General features: G+C 40.8%; 15 non-coding genes across 15 annotated transcripts; all 15 read right to left on the minus strand.

Annotated features, from left to right (window-relative positions):
* Positions 1 to 994: 994 nt before the first annotated feature.
* On the minus strand, positions 995 to 1,068 carry trnav-aac (transfer RNA valine (anticodon AAC)). The gene has a single exon. It is a non-coding gene; the product is annotated as a tRNA-Val (tRNA).
* Positions 1,069 to 3,746: 2,678 nt separating this feature from the next.
* On the minus strand, positions 3,747 to 3,819 carry trnav-cac (transfer RNA valine (anticodon CAC)). Its single transcript has one exon. It is a non-coding gene; the product is annotated as a tRNA-Val (tRNA).
* A 514-nt stretch (positions 3,820 to 4,333) lies between these two features.
* On the minus strand, positions 4,334 to 4,406 carry trnav-aac (transfer RNA valine (anticodon AAC)). Its single transcript has one exon. It is a non-coding gene; the product is annotated as a tRNA-Val (tRNA).
* Positions 4,407 to 5,828: 1,422 nt separating this feature from the next.
* trnav-cac (transfer RNA valine (anticodon CAC)) lies at positions 5,829 to 5,901 on the minus strand. The gene has a single exon. It is a non-coding gene; the product is annotated as a tRNA-Val (tRNA).
* Positions 5,902 to 6,414: 513 nt separating this feature from the next.
* trnav-aac (transfer RNA valine (anticodon AAC)) lies at positions 6,415 to 6,487 on the minus strand. Its single transcript has one exon. It is a non-coding gene; the product is annotated as a tRNA-Val (tRNA).
* Positions 6,488 to 7,659: 1,172 nt separating this feature from the next.
* trnav-aac (transfer RNA valine (anticodon AAC)) lies at positions 7,660 to 7,732 on the minus strand. Its single transcript has one exon. It is a non-coding gene; the product is annotated as a tRNA-Val (tRNA).
* A 588-nt stretch (positions 7,733 to 8,320) lies between these two features.
* trnav-cac (transfer RNA valine (anticodon CAC)) lies at positions 8,321 to 8,393 on the minus strand. Its single transcript has one exon. It is a non-coding gene; the product is annotated as a tRNA-Val (tRNA).
* A 513-nt stretch (positions 8,394 to 8,906) lies between these two features.
* Positions 8,907 to 8,979, minus strand: trnav-aac (transfer RNA valine (anticodon AAC)). The gene has a single exon. It is a non-coding gene; the product is annotated as a tRNA-Val (tRNA).
* Positions 8,980 to 9,566: 587 nt separating this feature from the next.
* Positions 9,567 to 9,639, minus strand: trnav-cac (transfer RNA valine (anticodon CAC)). The gene has a single exon. It is a non-coding gene; the product is annotated as a tRNA-Val (tRNA).
* A 513-nt stretch (positions 9,640 to 10,152) lies between these two features.
* On the minus strand, positions 10,153 to 10,225 carry trnav-aac (transfer RNA valine (anticodon AAC)). Its single transcript has one exon. It is a non-coding gene; the product is annotated as a tRNA-Val (tRNA).
* A 1,424-nt stretch (positions 10,226 to 11,649) lies between these two features.
* Positions 11,650 to 11,722, minus strand: trnav-cac (transfer RNA valine (anticodon CAC)). Its single transcript has one exon. It is a non-coding gene; the product is annotated as a tRNA-Val (tRNA).
* A 513-nt stretch (positions 11,723 to 12,235) lies between these two features.
* On the minus strand, positions 12,236 to 12,308 carry trnav-aac (transfer RNA valine (anticodon AAC)). The gene has a single exon. It is a non-coding gene; the product is annotated as a tRNA-Val (tRNA).
* A 588-nt stretch (positions 12,309 to 12,896) lies between these two features.
* Positions 12,897 to 12,969, minus strand: trnav-cac (transfer RNA valine (anticodon CAC)). The gene has a single exon. It is a non-coding gene; the product is annotated as a tRNA-Val (tRNA).
* A 513-nt stretch (positions 12,970 to 13,482) lies between these two features.
* trnav-aac (transfer RNA valine (anticodon AAC)) lies at positions 13,483 to 13,555 on the minus strand. Its single transcript has one exon. It is a non-coding gene; the product is annotated as a tRNA-Val (tRNA).
* A 3,256-nt stretch (positions 13,556 to 16,811) lies between these two features.
* On the minus strand, positions 16,812 to 16,884 carry trnav-aac (transfer RNA valine (anticodon AAC)). Its single transcript has one exon. It is a non-coding gene; the product is annotated as a tRNA-Val (tRNA).
* Between the last annotated feature and the right edge of the window lie 371 nt (positions 16,885 to 17,255).

The raw sequence follows: 17,255 nt of genomic DNA on the forward strand, positions 1-17,255 counted from the left end.
AACTTCTTCCATTTAAGAGTGATGGAGCCACTGTGTTCTTTGGGTACCTTCATGCTGCAGAAATGACCATCATTTGAATTACCACAGGTGGACTCCAATCAAGTTGAAGAAACATCTAAGGATGATCAATGGAAACAGGATGGAACCTGAGCTCAATTTTCCAGCCTCATAGCAAAGGGTCTGAAAACGTATGTATATACGTTTTTTTAAATATTTTTTCATTAATAAAAACTATATGTTATCGCTTTGTCATTATGGGTATTGGTGTATAGTACCCATTAACAAACTAGCGGTCACAGCAAGCAGCTGTAATGACAAGAAAATAATCTAGGTAGACTGCAAGGTTTAGACAAAACTCAACTGTTTCAAACCAAATGCTAGCCTCTGGGCATTGGGAAATATTGAATATTACAAAATATTTTCCGCACGGTTCGAACCGGGGACCTTTCGCGTGTGAGGCGAATGTGATAACACTACACTACAGAAACCTAATGTGTGGAAAACTAAGGGTGTGACTGACTTTCGCGTGTGAGGCGAACGTGATAACCACTACACTACTGAAACTACAATACAAAAAGAGGAAGTCGTGGAAAATATTAGGAATGCCCACAAGTCTACCTCAATAATATCCCAAATTGAGTACACAGAAAGAGCCATAATACCCATTAAAAACTAGCGGTCAAACAGGAAAATGGTTCCAATCGTTTTTCCACCATTCATTCCCCACGGGGGATTTTAAAAACACTTGAAATAAGGGCTGTGTTTCTTGTCAGCTTACCTGGCATGGTAAACTATTTGAATCATTATGGACCTCAGACCACACGTAGCAGGAATGTATTCAGAGCGCCCAAGCTAGCCACATGCAGAGTGCGTTACGCGACTAAAAAAGGTATGTCTGAATAGCAAATTATTGAGAAGTGCGAAGGAAAAGACCTGAATTCCGAATTGGGACCGAGTCCTAAGTGAATAGGCTTACTGTCCAATTTTTTAAATATGTTTCCACCCGGTCTCGAACCAGGGACCTTTCGCGTGTTAAGCGAACGTGATAAACCACTACACTACAGAAACCTAATGAGAGGTATTTCAAAGGGTGTGACTGACTTTGGCTGGGTGGGACATTTATCGCTCTCAGAACCTAATGAAATCAGAAATGACTTTAGTCCAATTAATTAGCAATAAGGCTTGAAAGCGGGAATTATTGTGTGCCGCCGGCTCTTGGAAGAGGCTTGGTGGTTCAAAACTTCTTGCATTTAAGAGTGATGGAAGCCACTGTGTTCTTGGGTACCTTCAATGCTGCAGAAATGACCAATCATTTGAATTTACCACAGGTGGACTCCAATCAAGTTAAAGAAATATCTAAGGATGATCAATTGGAAACAGGATGGACCTGAGCTCAATTTCCAGCCTCAATAGCAAAGGGTCTGAAAACGTATGTATATAAGTTTTTTTTTAAATATTTTTTTCATATAATAAAAACTATATGTTTATCGCTTTGGTCATTATGGGGTATTGTGTATAGTACCCATTAACAACTAGCGGTCACATCAAGCAGCTGTAATGACAGAAATAATCTAGGTAGACTGCAAGGTTTAGGACAAAACTCAACTGTTTCAAACCAAATGCTAGCCTCTGGCATTGGGAAATATTGAATATTACAAAATGTTTCCGCACGGTTTTCGAACCGGGGACCTTTCGGCGTGTGAGGCGAAACGTGATAACCACTACACTACGGAAACCTAATGTGTGGAAAAACTAACAGGGGGTGACTGACTTTCTCGTGTGAGGCGAACGTGATAACCACTACACTACTGAACACTACAATACAAAAAGAGGAAGTCGTGGAAAAATATTAGGAATGCCCACAAGTCTACCTCACATAATATCCCAATTGAGTACCACAGAAAGAGCCATAATACCCATTAAAAACTAGCGGTCAAACAGGAAAATGGTTCCAATCGTTTTTCCACCATTCATATTCCCCACGGGGGATTTAAAAACACTTGAAATAAGGGCTGTGTTCTTGTCAGCTTACCCTGGCATGGTAAACTATTTGAATCATTATGGACCTCAGACCACACGTAGCAGGAATATATTCAGAGCGCCCAAGCTAGCCACACATGCAGAGTGCGTTACGCGACTAAAAAAGGTATGTCTGAATAGCAATATTGAGAAGTGCGAAGGAAAAGCATGAATTCCGAAATTGGGACCGAGTCCTAAGTGAATAGGACTTACTGTCCAATTTTTTAAAATATGTTTCCGCCCGGTCTCGAACCGGGGACCTTTCGCGTGTTAGCGAACGTGATAACCACTACACTACAGAAACCTAATGAGTGGAATTCAAAGGGTGTGACTGACTTTGGCTGGGTGGGACATTTATCGCTCTCAGAACCTAATGAAATCAGAAATTACTTAGTCCATTAATTAAGCAATAAGGCTTGAGAAGCCGGGAATTATTGTGTGCCGCCGGCTCTTGGAAGAGGCTTGGTGGTTCAAAACTTCTTCCATTTAAGAGTGATGGAAGCCACTGTGTTCTTGGGTACCTTCAATGCTGCAGAAATGACCAATCATTTGAATTTACCACAGGTGGACTCCAATCAAGTTAAAGAAATATCTAAGGATGATCAATGGAAACAGGATGGACCTGAGCTCAATTTCCAGCCTCATAGCAAAGGGTCTGAAAACGTATGTAAATACGTTTTTTTTTAAATATTTTTTTCATTAATAAAAACTATATGTTATCGCTTTGTCATTATGGGGTATTGTGTATAGTACCCATTAAAAACTAGCGGTCACATCAAGCAGCTGTAATGACAGATAACAATCTACATGTTAGTTTGTTTTACCTTGGATTATATTGCCATTTATTTGGATATATCCATTACAATGACCCTGATAAATGAATTTGCCTGGCTCAGAGAAGCTGTCAGTCTGGTCACATTCATACAGATCGCACGGAGGAGGTCCCCCAAAAAACGGCAACATTGATCCACAGGTCGGAGAGGTAGACAGCAAGGTTTAGACAAACCTCAACTGTTTCAAACCAAATGTCAGCCTCTGGGCATTGGGAAATATTGAATATTACAAAATGCTTCCTCCCGTCTTCGAACCGGGGACCTTTCGCGTGTTAAGCGAACGTGATAACCACTACACTACAGAAACCTAATGAGAGGTATTCAAAGGGTGTGACTGACTTTGGCTGGGTGGGACATTTATCGCTCTCAGAACCTAATGAAATCAGAAATTACTTAGTCCATTAATTAAGCAATAAGGCTTGAGAAGCCGGGAATTATTGTGTGCCGCCGGCTCTTGGAAGAGGCTTGGTGGTTCAAAACTTCTTGCATTTAAGAGTGATGGAAGCCACTGTGTTCTTGGGTACCTTCAATGCTGCAGAAATGACCAATCATTTGAATTTACCACAGGTGGACTCCAATCAAGTTAAGAAATATCTAAGGATGATCAATGGAAACAGGATGGACCTGAGCTCAATTTCCAGCCTCATAGCAAAGGGTCTGAAAACGTATGTATATAAGTTTTTTTTAAAATATTTTTTTCATTAATAAAAACTATATGTTATCGCTTTGTCATTATGGGGTATTGTGTATAGTACCCATTAACAACTAGCGGTCACATCAAGCAGCTGTAATGACAGAAAATAATCTAGGTAGACTGCAAGGTTTAGACAAAACTCAACTGTTTCAAACCAAATGCTAGCCTCTGGGCATTGGGAAATATTGAATATTACAAAATGTTTCCGCACGGTTTCGAACCGGGGACCTTTCGCGTGTGAGGCGAACGTGATAACCACTACACTACGGAAACCTAACTGTGTGGAAAACTAAGGGTGTGACTGACTTTCGCGTGTGAGGCGAACGTGATAACCACTACACTACTGAAACTACAATACAAAAAGAGGAAGTCGTGGAAAATATTAGGAATGCCCACAAGTCTACCTCACATAATATCCCAAATTGAGTACCACAGAAAGAGCCATAATACCCATTAAAAACTAGCGGTCAAACAGGAAAATGGTTCCAATCGTTTTTCCACCATTCATATTCCCCACGGGGGATTTTAAAAACACTTGAAATAAGGGCTGTGTTTCTTGTCAGCTTACCCTGGCATGGTAAACTATTTGAATCATTATGGACCTCAGACCACACGTAGCAGGAATATATTCAGAGCGCCCAAGCTAGCCACACATGCAGAGTGCGTTACGCGACTAAAAAAGGTATGTCTGAATAGCAAATATTGAGAAGTGCGAAGGAAAAGCATGAATTCCGAAATTGGGACCGAGTCCTAAGTGAATAGGCTTACTGTCCAATTTTTTAAAATATGTTTCCGCCCGGTCTCGAACCGGGGACCTTTCGCGTGTTAAGCGAACGTGATAACCACTACACTACAGAAACCTAATGAGTGGAATTCAAAGGGTGTGACTGACTTTGGCTGGGTGGGACATTTATCGCTCTCAGAACCTAATGAAATCAGAAATTACTTAGTCCATTAATTAAGCAATAAGGCTTGAGAAGCCGGGAATTATTGTGTGCCGCCGGCTCTTGGAAGAGGCTTGGTGGTTCAAAACTTCTTCCATTTAAGAGTGATGGAAGCCACTGTGTTCTTGGGTACCTTCAATGCTGCAGAAATGACCAATCATTTGAATTTACCACAGGTGGACTCCAATCAAGTTAAAGAAATATCTAAGGATGATCAATGGAAACAGGATGGACCTGAGCTCAATTTCCAGCCTCATAGCAAAGGGTCTGAAAACGTATGTAAATACGTTTTTTTTTAAATATTTTTTTCATTAATAAAACTATATGTTATCGCTTTGTCATTATGGGGTATTGTGTATAGTACCCATTAAAAACTAGCGGTCACATCAAGCAGCTGTAATGACAGATAACAATCTACATTTTAGTTTGTTTTACCTTGGATTATATTGCCATTTATTTGGATATATCCATTACAATGACCCTGATAAATGAATTTGCCTGGCTCAGAGAAGCTGTCAGTCTGGTCACATTCATACAGATCGCACGGAGGAGGTCCCCCAAAAAACGGCAACATTGATCCACAGGTCGGAGAGGTAGACAGCAAGGTTTAGACAAACCTCAACTGTTTCAAACCAAATGTCAGCCTCTGGGCATTGGGAAATATTGAATATTACAAATGCTTCCTCCCGGTCTCGAACCGGGGACCTTTCGCGTGTTAAGCGAACGTGATAACCACTACACTACAGAAACCTAATGAGAGGTATTCAAAGGGTGTGACTGACTTTGGCTGGGTGGGACATTTATCGCTCTCAGAACCTAATGAAATCAGAAATTACTTAGTCCATTAATTAAGCAATAAGGCTTGAGAAGCCGGGAATTATTGTGTGCCGCCGGCTCTTGGAAGAGGCTTGGTGGTTCAAAACTTCTTGCATTTAAGAGTGATGGAAGCCACTGTGTTCTTGGGTACCTTCAATGCTGCAGAAATGACCAATCATTTGAATTTACCACAGGTGGACTCCAATCAAGTTAAAGAAATATCTAAGGATGATCAATGGAAACAGGATGGACCTGAGCTCAATTTCCAGCCTCATAGCAAAGGGTCTGAAAACGTATGTATATAAGTTTTTTTTAAAATATTTTTTTCATTAATAAAAACTATATGTTATCGCTTTGTCATTATGGGGTATTGTGTATAGTACCCATTAACAACTAGCGGTCACATCAAGCAGCTGTAATGACAGAAAATAATCTAGGTAGACTGCAAGGTTTAGACAAAACTCAACTGTTTCAAACCAAATGCTAGCCTCTGGGCATTGGGAAATATTGAATATTACAAAATGTTTCCGCACGGTTTCGAACCGGGGACCTTTCGCGTGTGAGGCGAACGTGATAACCACTACACTACGGAAACCTAACGTGTGGAAAACTAAGGGTGTGACTGACTTTCGCGTGTGAGGCGAACGTGATAACCACTACACTACTGAAACTACAATACAAAAAGAGGAAGTCGTGGAAAATATTAGGAATGCCCACAAGTCTACCTCACATAATATCCCAAATTGAGTACCACAGAAAGAGCCATAATACCCATTAAAAACTAGCGGTCAAACAGGAAAATGGTTCCAATCGTTTTTCCACCATTCATATTCCCCACGGGGGATTTTAAAAACACTTGAAATAAGGGCTGTGTTTCTTGTCAGCTTACCCTGGCATGGTAAACTATTTGAATCATTATGGACCTCAGACCACACGTAGCAGGAATATATTCAGAGCGCCCAAGCTAGCCACACATGCAGAGTGCGTTACGCGACTAAAAAAGGTATGTCTGAATAGCAAATATTGAGAAGTGCGAAGGAAAAGCATGAATTCCGAAATTGGGACCGAGTCCTAAGTGAATAGGCTTACTGTCCAATTTTTTAAAATATGTTTCCGCCCGGTCTCGAACCGGGGACCTTTCGCGTGTTAAGCGAACGTGATAACCACTACACTACAGAAACCTAATGAGTGGAATTCAAAGGGTGTGACTGACTTTGGCTGGGTGGGACATTTATCGCTCTCAGAACCTAATGAAATCAGAAATTACTTAGTCCATTAATTAAGCAATAAGGCTTGAGAAGCCGGGAATTATTGTGTGCCGCCGGCTCTTGGAAGAGGCTTGGTGGTTCAAAACTTCTTCCATTTAAGAGTGTTGGAAGCCACTGTGTTCTTGGGTACCTTCAATGCTGCAGAAATGACCAATCATTTGAATTTACCACAGGTGGACTCCAATCAAGTTAAAGAAATATCTAAGGATGATCAATGGAAACAGGATGGACCTGAGCTCAATTTCCAGCCTCATAGCAAAGGGTCTGAAAACGTATGTAAATAAGTTTTTTTTTTTTTAATTTTTCATTAATAAAAATTATATGTTATCGCTTTGTCATTATGGGGTATTGTGTATAGTACCCATTAAAAACTAGCGGTCACATCAAGCAGCTGTAATGACAGAAAATAATCTAGGTAGACTGCAAGGTTTAGACAAAACTCAACTGTTTCAAACCAAATGCTAGCCTCTGGGCATTGGGAAATATTGAATATTACAAAATGTTTCCGCATGGTTTCGAACCAGGGACCTTTCGCGTGTGAGGAGAATGTGATAACCACTACACTACGGAAACCTAATGTGTGAAAACTAAGGGTGTGACTGACTTTCGCGTGTGAGGCGAACGTGATAACCACTACATTACTGAAACTACAATACAAAAAGAGGAAGTCGTGGAAAATATTAGGAATGCCCACAAGTCTACCTCACATAATATCCCAAATTGAGTACCACAGAAAGAGCCATAATACCCATTAAAAACTAGCGGTCAAACAGGAAAATGGTTCCAATCGTTTTTCCACCATTCATATTCCCCACGGGGGATTTTAAAAACACTTGAAATAAGGGCTGTGTTTCTTGTCAGCTTACCCTGGCATGGTAAACTATTTGAATCATTATGGACCTCAGACCACACGTAGCAGGAATGTATTCAGAGCGCCCAAGCTAGCCACACATGCAGAGTGCATTACGCGACTAAAAAAGGTATGTCTGAATAGCAAATATTGAGAAGTGCGAAGGAAAAGCATGAATTCTGAAATTGGGACCAAGTCCTAAGTGAATAGGCTTACTGTCCAATTTTTTTAAACATGTTTCCACCAGGTCTCGAACCGGGGACCTTTCGCGTGTTAAGCGAACGTGATAACCACTACACTACAGAAACCTAATGAGAGGTATTCAAAGGGTGTGACTGACTTTGGCTGGGTGGGACATTTATCGCTCTCAGAACCTAATGAAATCAGAAATTACTTAGTCCATTAATTAAGCAATAAGGCTTGAGAAGCCGGGAATTATTGTGTGCCGCCGGCTCTTGGAAGAGGCTTGGTGGTTCAAAACTTCTTGCATTTAAGAGTGATGGAAGCCACTGTGTTCTTGGGTACCTTCAATGCTGCAGAAATGACCAATCATTTGAATTTACCACAGGTGGACTCCAATCAAGTTAAAGAAATATCTAAGGATGATCAATGGAAACAGGATGGACCTGAGCTCAATTTCCAGCCTCATAGCAAAGGGTCTGAAAACGTATGTATATAAGTTTTTTTTTAAATATTTTTTTCATTAATAAAAACTATATGTTATCGCTTTGTCATTATGGGGTATTGTGTATAGTACCCATTAACAACTAGCGGTCACATCAAGCAGCTGTAATGACAGAAAATAATCTAGGTAGACTGCAAGGTTTAGACAAAACTCAACTGTTTCAAACCAAATGCTAGCCTCTGGGCATTGGGAAATATTGAATATTACAAAATGTTTCCGCACGGTTTCGAACCGGGGACCTTTCGCGTGTGAGGCGAACGTGATAACCACTACACTACGGAAACCTAATGTGTGGAAAACTAAGGGTGTGACTGACTTTAGCGTGTGAGGCGAACGTGATAACCACTACACTACTGAAACTACAATACAAAAAGAGGAAGTCATGGAAAATATTAGGAATGCCCACAAGTCTACCTCACATAATATCCCAAATTGAGTACCACAGAAAGAGCCATAATACCCATTAAAAACTAGCGGTCAAACAGGAAAATGGTTCCAATCGTTTTTCCACCATTCATATTCCCCACGGGGGATTTTAAAAACACTTGAAATAAGGGCTGTGTTTCTTGTCAGCTTACCCTGGCATGGTAAACTATTTGAATCATTATGGACCTCAGACCACACGTAGCAGGAATGTATTCAGAGCGCCCAAGCTAGCCACACATGCAGAGTGCGTTACGCGACTAAAAAAGGTATGTCTGAATAGCAAATATTGAGAAGTGCGAAGGAAAAGCATGAATTCTGAAATTGGGACCAAGTCCTAAGTGAATAGGCTTACTGTCCAATTTTTTTAAATATGTTTCCGCCCGGTCTCGAACCGGGGACCTTTCGCGTGTTAAGCGAACGTGATAACCACTACACTACAGAAACCTAATGAGAGGTATTCAAAGGGTGTGACTGACTTTGGCTGGGTGGGACATTTATCGCTCTCAGAACCTAATGAAATCAGAAATTACTTAGTCCATTAATTAAGCAATAAGGCTTGAGAAGCCGGGAATTATTGTGTGCCGCCGGCTCTTGGAAGAGGCTTGGTGGTTCAAAACTTCTTCCATTTAAGAGTGATGGAAGCCACTGTGTTCTTGGGTACCTTCAATGCTGCAGAAATGACCAATCATTTGAATTTACCACAGGTGGACTCCAATCAAGTTAAAGAAATATCTAAGGATGATCAATGGAAACAGGATGGACCTGAGCTCAATTTCCAGCCTCATAGCAAAGGGTCTGAAAACGTATGTAAATACGTTTTTTTTAAATATTTTTTTCATTAATAAAAACTATATGTTATCGCTTTGTCATTATGGGGTATTGTGTATAGGACCCATTAACAACTAGCGGTCACATCAAGCAGCTGTAATGACAGAAAATAATCTAGGTAGACTGCAAGGTTTAGACAAAACTCAACTGTTTCAAACCAAATGCTAGCCTCTGGGCATTGGGAAATATTGAATATTACAAAATGTTTCCGCACGGTTTCGAACCGGGGACGTTTCGCATGTGAGGCGAACGTGATAACCACTACACTACGGAAACCTAATGTGTGGAAAACTAAGGGTGTGACTGACTTTCGCGTGTGAGGCGAACGTGATAACCACTACACTACTGAAACTACAATACAAAAAGAGGAAGTCGTGGAAAATATTAGGAATGCCCACAAGTCTACCTCACATAATATCCCAAATTGAGTACCACAGAAAGAGCCATAATACCCATTAAAAACTAGCGGTCAAACAGGAAAATGGTTCCAATCGTTTTTCCACCATTCATATTCCCCACGGGGGATTTTAAAAACACTTGAAATAAGGGCTGTGTTTCTTGTCAGCTTACCCTGGCATGGTAAACTATTTGAATCATTATGGACCTCAGACCACACGTAGCAGGAATATATTCAGAGCGCCCAAGCTAGCCACACATGCAGAGTGCGTTACGCGACTAAAAAAGGTATGTCTGAATAGCAAATATTGAGAAGTGCGAAGGAAAAGCATGAATTCCGAAATTGGGACCGAGTCCTAAGTGAATAGGCTTACTGTCCAATTTTTTAAAATATGTTTCCGCCCGGTCTCGAACCGGGGACCTTTCGCGTGTTAAGCGAACGTGATAACCACTACACTACAGAAACCTAATGAGTGGAATTCAAAGGGTGTGACTGACTTTGGCTGGGTGGGACATTTATCGCTCTCAGAACCTAATGAAATCAGAAATTACTTAGTCCATTAATTAAGCAATAAGGCTTGAGAAGCCGGGAATTATTGTGTGCCGCCGGCTCTTGGAAGAGGCTTGGTGGTTCAAAACTTCTTCCATTTAAGAGTGATGGAAGCCACTGTGTTCTTGGGTACCTTCAATGCTGCAGAAATGACCAATCATTTGAATTTACCACAGGTGGACTCCAATCAAGTTAAAGAAATATCTAAGGATGATCAATGGAAACAGGATGGACCTGAGCTCAATTTCCAGCCTCATAGCAAAGGGTCTGAAAACGTATGTAAATACGTTTTTTTTTAAATATTTTTTTCATTAATAAAAACTATATGTTATCGCTTTGTCATTATGGGGTATTGTGTATAGTACCCATTAAAAACTAGCGGTCACATCAAGCAGCTGTAATGACAGATAACAATCTACCTTTTAGTTTGTTTTACCTTGGATTATATTGCCATTTATTTGGATATATCCATTACAATGACCCTGATAAATGAATTTGCCTGGCTCAGAGAAGCTGTCAGTCTGGTCGCATTCATACAGATCGCACGGAGGAGGTCCCCCAAAAAACGGCAACATTGATCCACAGGTCGGAGAGGTAGACAGCAAGGTTTAGACAAACCTCAACTGTTTCAAACCAAATGTTAGCCTCTGGGCATTGGGAAATATTGAATATTACAAAATGCTTTCGCCCGGTCTCGAACCGGGGACCTTTCGCGTGTTAAGCGAACGTGATAACCACTACACTACAGAAACCTAATGAGAGGAATTCAAAGGGTGTGACTGACTTTGGCTGGGTGGGACATTTATCGCTCTCAGAACCTAATGAAATCAGAAATTACTTAGTCCATTAATTAAGCAATAAGGCTTGAGAAGCCGGGAATTATTGTGTGCCGCCGGCTCTTGGAAGAGGCTTGGTGGTTCAAAACTTCTTCCATTTAAGAGTGATGGAAGCCACTGTGTTCTTGGGTATCTTCAATGCTGCAGAAATGACCAATCATTTGAATTTACCACAGGTGGACTCCAATCAAGTTAAAGAAATATCTAAGGATGATCAATGGAAACAGGATGGACCTGAGCTCAATTTCCAGCCTCATAGCAAAGGGTCTGAAAACGTATGTAAATACGTTTTTTTTAAAATATTTTTTTCATTAATAAAAACTATATGTTATCGCTTTGTCATTATGGGGTATTGTGTATAGTACCCATTAAAAACTAGCGGTCACATCAAGCAGCTGTAATGACAGAAAATAATCTAGGTAGACTGCAAGGTTTAGACAAAACTCAACTGTTTCAAACCAAATGGTAGCCTCTGGGCATTGGGAAATATTGAATATTACAAAATGTTTCCGCACGGTTTCGAACCGGGGACCTTTCGCGTGTGAGGCGAATGTGATAACCACTACACTACGGAAACCTAATGTGTGGAAAACTAAGGGTGTGACTGACTTTCGCGTGTGAGGCGAACGTGATAACCACTACACTACTGAAACTACAATACAAAAAGAGGAAGTCGTTGAAAATATTAGGAATGCCCACAAGTCTACCTCACATAATATCCCAAATTGAGTACCACAGAAAGAGCCATAATACCCATTAAAAACTAGCGGTCAAACAGGAAAATGGTTCCAATCGTTTTTCCACCATTCATATTCCCCACGGGGGATTTTAAAAACACTTGAAATAAGGGCTGTGTTTCTTGTCAGCTTACCCTGGCATGGTAAACTATTTGAATCATTATGGACCTCAGACCACACGTAGCAGGAATGTATTCAGAGCGCCCATGCTAGCCACACATGCAGAGTGCGTTACGCGACTAAAAAAGGTATGTCTGAATAGCAAATATTGAGAAGTGCGAAGGAAAAGCATGAATTCCGAAATTGGGACCGAGTCCTAAGTGAATAGGCTTACTGTCCAATTTTTTTGAATATGTTTCCGCCCAGTCTCGAACCGGGGACCTTTCGCGTGTTAAGCGAACGTGATAACCACTACACTACAGAAACCTAATGAGAGGAATTCAAAGGGTGTGACTGACTTTGGCTGGGTGGGACATTTATCGCTCTCAGAACCTAATGAAATCAGAAATTACTTAGTCCATTAATTAAGCAATAAGGCTTGAGAAGCCGGGAATTATTGTGTGCCGCCGGCTCTTGGAAGAGGCTTGGTGGTTCAAAACTTCTTCCATTTAAGAGTGATGGAAGCCACTGCGTTCTTGGGTATCTTCAATGCTGCAGAAATGACCAATCATTTGAATTTACCACAGGTGGACTCCAATCAAGTTAAAGAAATATCTAAGGATGATCAATGGAAACAGGATGGACCTGAGCTCAATTTCCAGCCTCATAGCAAAGGGTCTGAAAACGTATGTAAATACGTTTTTTTTTAAATATTTTTTTCATTAATAAAAACTATATGTTATCGCTTTGTCATTATGGGGTATTGTGTATAGTACCCATTAAAAACTAGCGGTCACATCAAGCAGCTGTAATGACAGAAAATAATCTAGGTAGACTGCAAGGTTTAGACAAAACTCAACTGTTTCAAACCAAATGGTAGCCTCTGGGCATTGGGAAATATTGAATATTACAAAATGTTTCCGCACGGTTTCGAACCGGGGACCTTTCGCGTGTGAGGCGAATGTGATAACCACTACACTACGGAAACCTAATGTGTGGAAAACTAAGGGTGTGACTGACTTTCGCGTGTGAGGCGAACGTGATAACCACTACACTACTGAAACTACAATACAAAAAGAGGAAGTCGTGGAAAATATTAGGAATGCCCACAAGTCTACCTCACATAATATCCCAAATTGAGTACCACAGAAAGAGCCATAATACCCATTAAAAACTAGCGGTCAAACAGGAAAATGGTTCCAATCGTTTTTCCACCATTCATATTCCCCACGGGGGATTTTAAAAACACTTGAAATAAGGGCTGTGTTTCTTGTCAGCATACCCTGGCATGGTAAACTATTTGAATCATTATGGACCTCAGACCACACGTATCAGGAATGTATTCAGAGCGCCCAAGCTAGCCACACATGCAGAGTGTGTTACGCGACTAAAAAAGGTATGTCTGAATAGCAAATATTGAGAAGTGCGAAGGAAAAGCATGAATTCTGAAATTGGGACCGAGTCCTAAGTGAATAGGCTTACTGTCCAATTTTTTAAAATATGTTTCCGCCCGGTCTCGAACCGGGGAGCTTTCGCGTGTTAAGCGAACGTGATAACCACTACACTACAGAAACCTAATGAGTGGAATTCAAAGGGTGTGACTGACTTTGGCTGGGTGGGACATTTATCACTCTCAGAACCTAATGAAATCAGAAATTACTTAGTCCATTAATTAAGCAATAAGGCTTGAGAAGCCGGGAATTATTGTGTGCCGCCGGCTCTTGGAAGAGGCTTGGTGGTTCAAAACTTCTTCCATTTAAGAGTGATGGAAGCCACTGTGTTCTTGGGTACCTTCAATGCTGCAGAAATGACCAATCATTTGAATTTACCACAGGTGGACTCCAATCAAGTTAAAGAAATATCTAAGGATGATCAATGGAAACAGGATGGACCTGAGCTCAATTTCCAGCCTCATAGCAAAGGGTCTGAAAACGTATGTAAATAAGTTTTTTTTAAAATATTTTTTTCATCAATAAAAACTATATGTTATCGCTTTGTCATTATGGGGTATTGTGTATAGTACCCATTAACAACTAGCGGTCACATCAAGCAGCTGTAATGACAGAAAATAATCTACGTAGACTGCAAGGTTTAGACAAAACTCAACTGTTTCAAACCAAATGCTAGCCTCTGGGCATTGGGAAATATTGAATATTACAAAATGTTTCCGCACGTTTCCGAACCGGGGACCTTTCGCGTGTGAGGGGAACGTGATAACCACTACACTACGGAAAACTAATGTTGGGAAAACTAAGGGTGTGACTGACTTTCGCGTGTGAGGCGAACGTGATAACCACTACACTACTGAAACTACAATACAAAAAGAGGAAGTCGTGGAAAATATTAGGAATGCCCACAAGTCTACCTCACATAATATCCCAAATTGAGTACCACAGAAAGAGCCCTAATACCCATTAAAAACTAGTGGTCAAACAGGAAAATGCTTCCAATCGTTTTTCCACCATTCATGTTCCCCACGGGGGATTTTAATAACACTTGAAATAAGGGCTGTGTTTCTTGTCGGCTTACCCTGGCATGGTAAACTATTTGAATCATTATGGACCTCAGACCACACGTAGCAGGAATGTATTCAGAGCGCCCAAGCTAGCCACACATGCAGAGTGCGTTACGCGACTAAAAAAGGTAAGTCTGAATAGCAAATATTGAGAAGTGCGAAGGAAAAGCATGAATTCCGAAATTGGGACCGAGTCCTAAGTGAATAGGCTTACTGTCCAATTTTTTAAAATATGTTTCCGCCCGGTCTCAACCCGGGGACTTTTCGCGTGTTAAGCGAACGTGATAACCACTACACTATGGAAACCTAATGAGTGGAATTCAAAGGGTGTGACTGACTTTGGCTGGGTGGGACATTTATCGCTCTCAGATCCTAATGAAATCAGAAATTACTTAGTCCATTAATTAAGCAATAAGGCTTGAGAAGCCGGGAATTATTGTGTGCCGCCGGCTCTTGGAAGAGGCTTGGTGGTTCAAAACTTCTTCCATTTAAGAGTGATGGAAGCCACTGTGTTCTTGGGTACCTTCAATGCTGCAGAAATGACCAATAATTTGAATTTACCACAGGTGGACTCCAATCAAGTTAAAGAAATATCTAAGGATGATCAATGGAAACAGGATGGACCTGAGCTCCATTTCCAGCCTCATAGCAAAGGGTCTGAAAACGTATGTAAATACGTTTTTTTTAAAATATTTTTGTATTTAATAAAAACTATATGTTATCGCTTTGTCATTATGGGGTATTGTGTATAGTACCCATTAAAAACTAGCGGTCACATCAAGCAGCTGTAATGACAGAAAACAATCTACATTTTAGTTTGTTTTACCTTGGATTATATTGCCATTTATTTGGATATATCCATTACAATGACCCTGATAAATGAATTTGCCTGGCTCAGAGAAGCTGTCAGTCTGGTCACATTCATACAGATCGCACGGAGGAGGTCCCCCAAAAAACGGCAACATTGATCCACAGGTCGGAGAGGTAGACAGCAAGGTTTAGACAAACCTCAACTGTTTCAAACCAAATGTTAGCCTCTGGGCATTGGGAAATATTGAATATTACAAAATGCTTCTGCCTGGTTTCGAACCGGGGCCCTTCACGTGTGAGGCAGAAGTGATAACCACTACACTACGGAAACCTAACGAGTGGAATTCAAAGGGTGTGGCTGACTTTGGCTGGGTGGGACGTTTATCGCTCCCAGAACCTAATGAAATCAGAAATTACTTAGTCCATTAATTAAGCAATAAGGCTTGAGAAGCCGGGAATTATTGTGTGCCGCCGGCTCTTGGAAGAGGCTTGGTGGTTCAAAACTTCTTCCATTTAAGAGTGATGGAAGCCACTGTGTTCTTGGGTACCTTCAATGCTGCAGAAATGACCAATCATTTGAATTTACCACAGGTGGACTCCAATCAAGTTAAAGAAATATCTAAGGATGATCAATGGAAACAGGATGGACCTGAGCTCAATTTCCAGCCTCATAGCAAAGGGTCTGAAAACGTATGTAAATAAGTTTTTTTTTAAATATTTTTTTCATTAATAAAAACTATATGTTATCGCTTTGTCATTATGGGGTATTGTGTATAGTACCCATTAAAAACTAGCGGTCACATCAAGCAGCTGTAATGACAGAAAATAATCTAGGTAGACTGCAAGGTTTAGACAAAACTCAACTGTTTCAAACCAAATGCTAGCCTCTGGGCATTGGGAAATATTGAATATTACAAAATGTTTTCGCACAGGTTCGAACCGGGGACCTTTCGCGTGTGAGGCGAACGTGATAACCACTACACTACAGAAACTTTATGTGTGGAAAACTAAGGGTGTGACTGACTTCCGCGTGTGAGGCGAACGTGATAACCACTACACTACTGAAACTACAATACAAAAAGAGGAAGTCGTGGAAAATATTAGGAATGCCCACAAGTCTACCTCACATAATATCCCAAATTGAGTACCACAGAAAGAGCCATAATACCCATTAAAAACTAGCGGTCAAACAGGAAAATGGTTCCAATCGTTTTTCCACCATTCATATTCCCCACGGGGGATTTTAAAAACACTTGAAATAAGGGCTGTGTTTCTTGTCAGCTTACCCTGGCATGGTAAACTATTTGAATCATTATGGACCTCAGACCACACGTAGCAGGAATGTATTCAGAGCGCCCAAGCTAGCCACACATGCAGAGTGCGTTACGCGACTAAAAAAGGTATGTCTGAATAGCAAATATTGAGAAGTGCGAAGGAAAAGCATGAATTCCGAAATTGGGACCGAGTCCTAAGTGAATAGGCTTACTGTCCAATTTTTTAAAATATGTTTCCGCCCGGTCTCGAACCGGGGACCTTTCGCGTGTTAAGCGAACGTGATAACCACTACACTACAGAAACCTAATGAGAGGAATTCAAAGGGTGTGACTGACTTTGGCTGGGTGGGACATTTATCGCTCTCAGAACCTAATGAAATCAGAAATTACTTAGTCCATTAATTAAGCAATAAGGCTTGAGAAGCCGGGAATTATTGTGTGCCGCCGGCTCTTGGAAATGGCTTGGTGGTTCAAAACTTCTTCCATTTAAGAGTGATGGAAGCCACTGTGTTCTTGGGTACCTTCAATGCTGCAGAAATGACCAATCATTTGAATTTACCACAGGTGGACTCCAATCAAGTTAAAGAAATATCTAAGAATGATCAATGGAAACAGGATGGACCTGAGCTCCATTTCCAGCCTCATAGCAAAGGGTCTGAAAACGTATGTAAATAC

This window comes from Oncorhynchus kisutch, unplaced genomic scaffold, assembly GCF_002021735.2.
Source record: "Oncorhynchus kisutch isolate 150728-3 unplaced genomic scaffold, Okis_V2 scaffold3947, whole genome shotgun sequence".
In the NCBI taxonomy this organism is placed as follows: domain Eukaryota; kingdom Metazoa; phylum Chordata; class Actinopteri; order Salmoniformes; family Salmonidae; genus Oncorhynchus; species Oncorhynchus kisutch.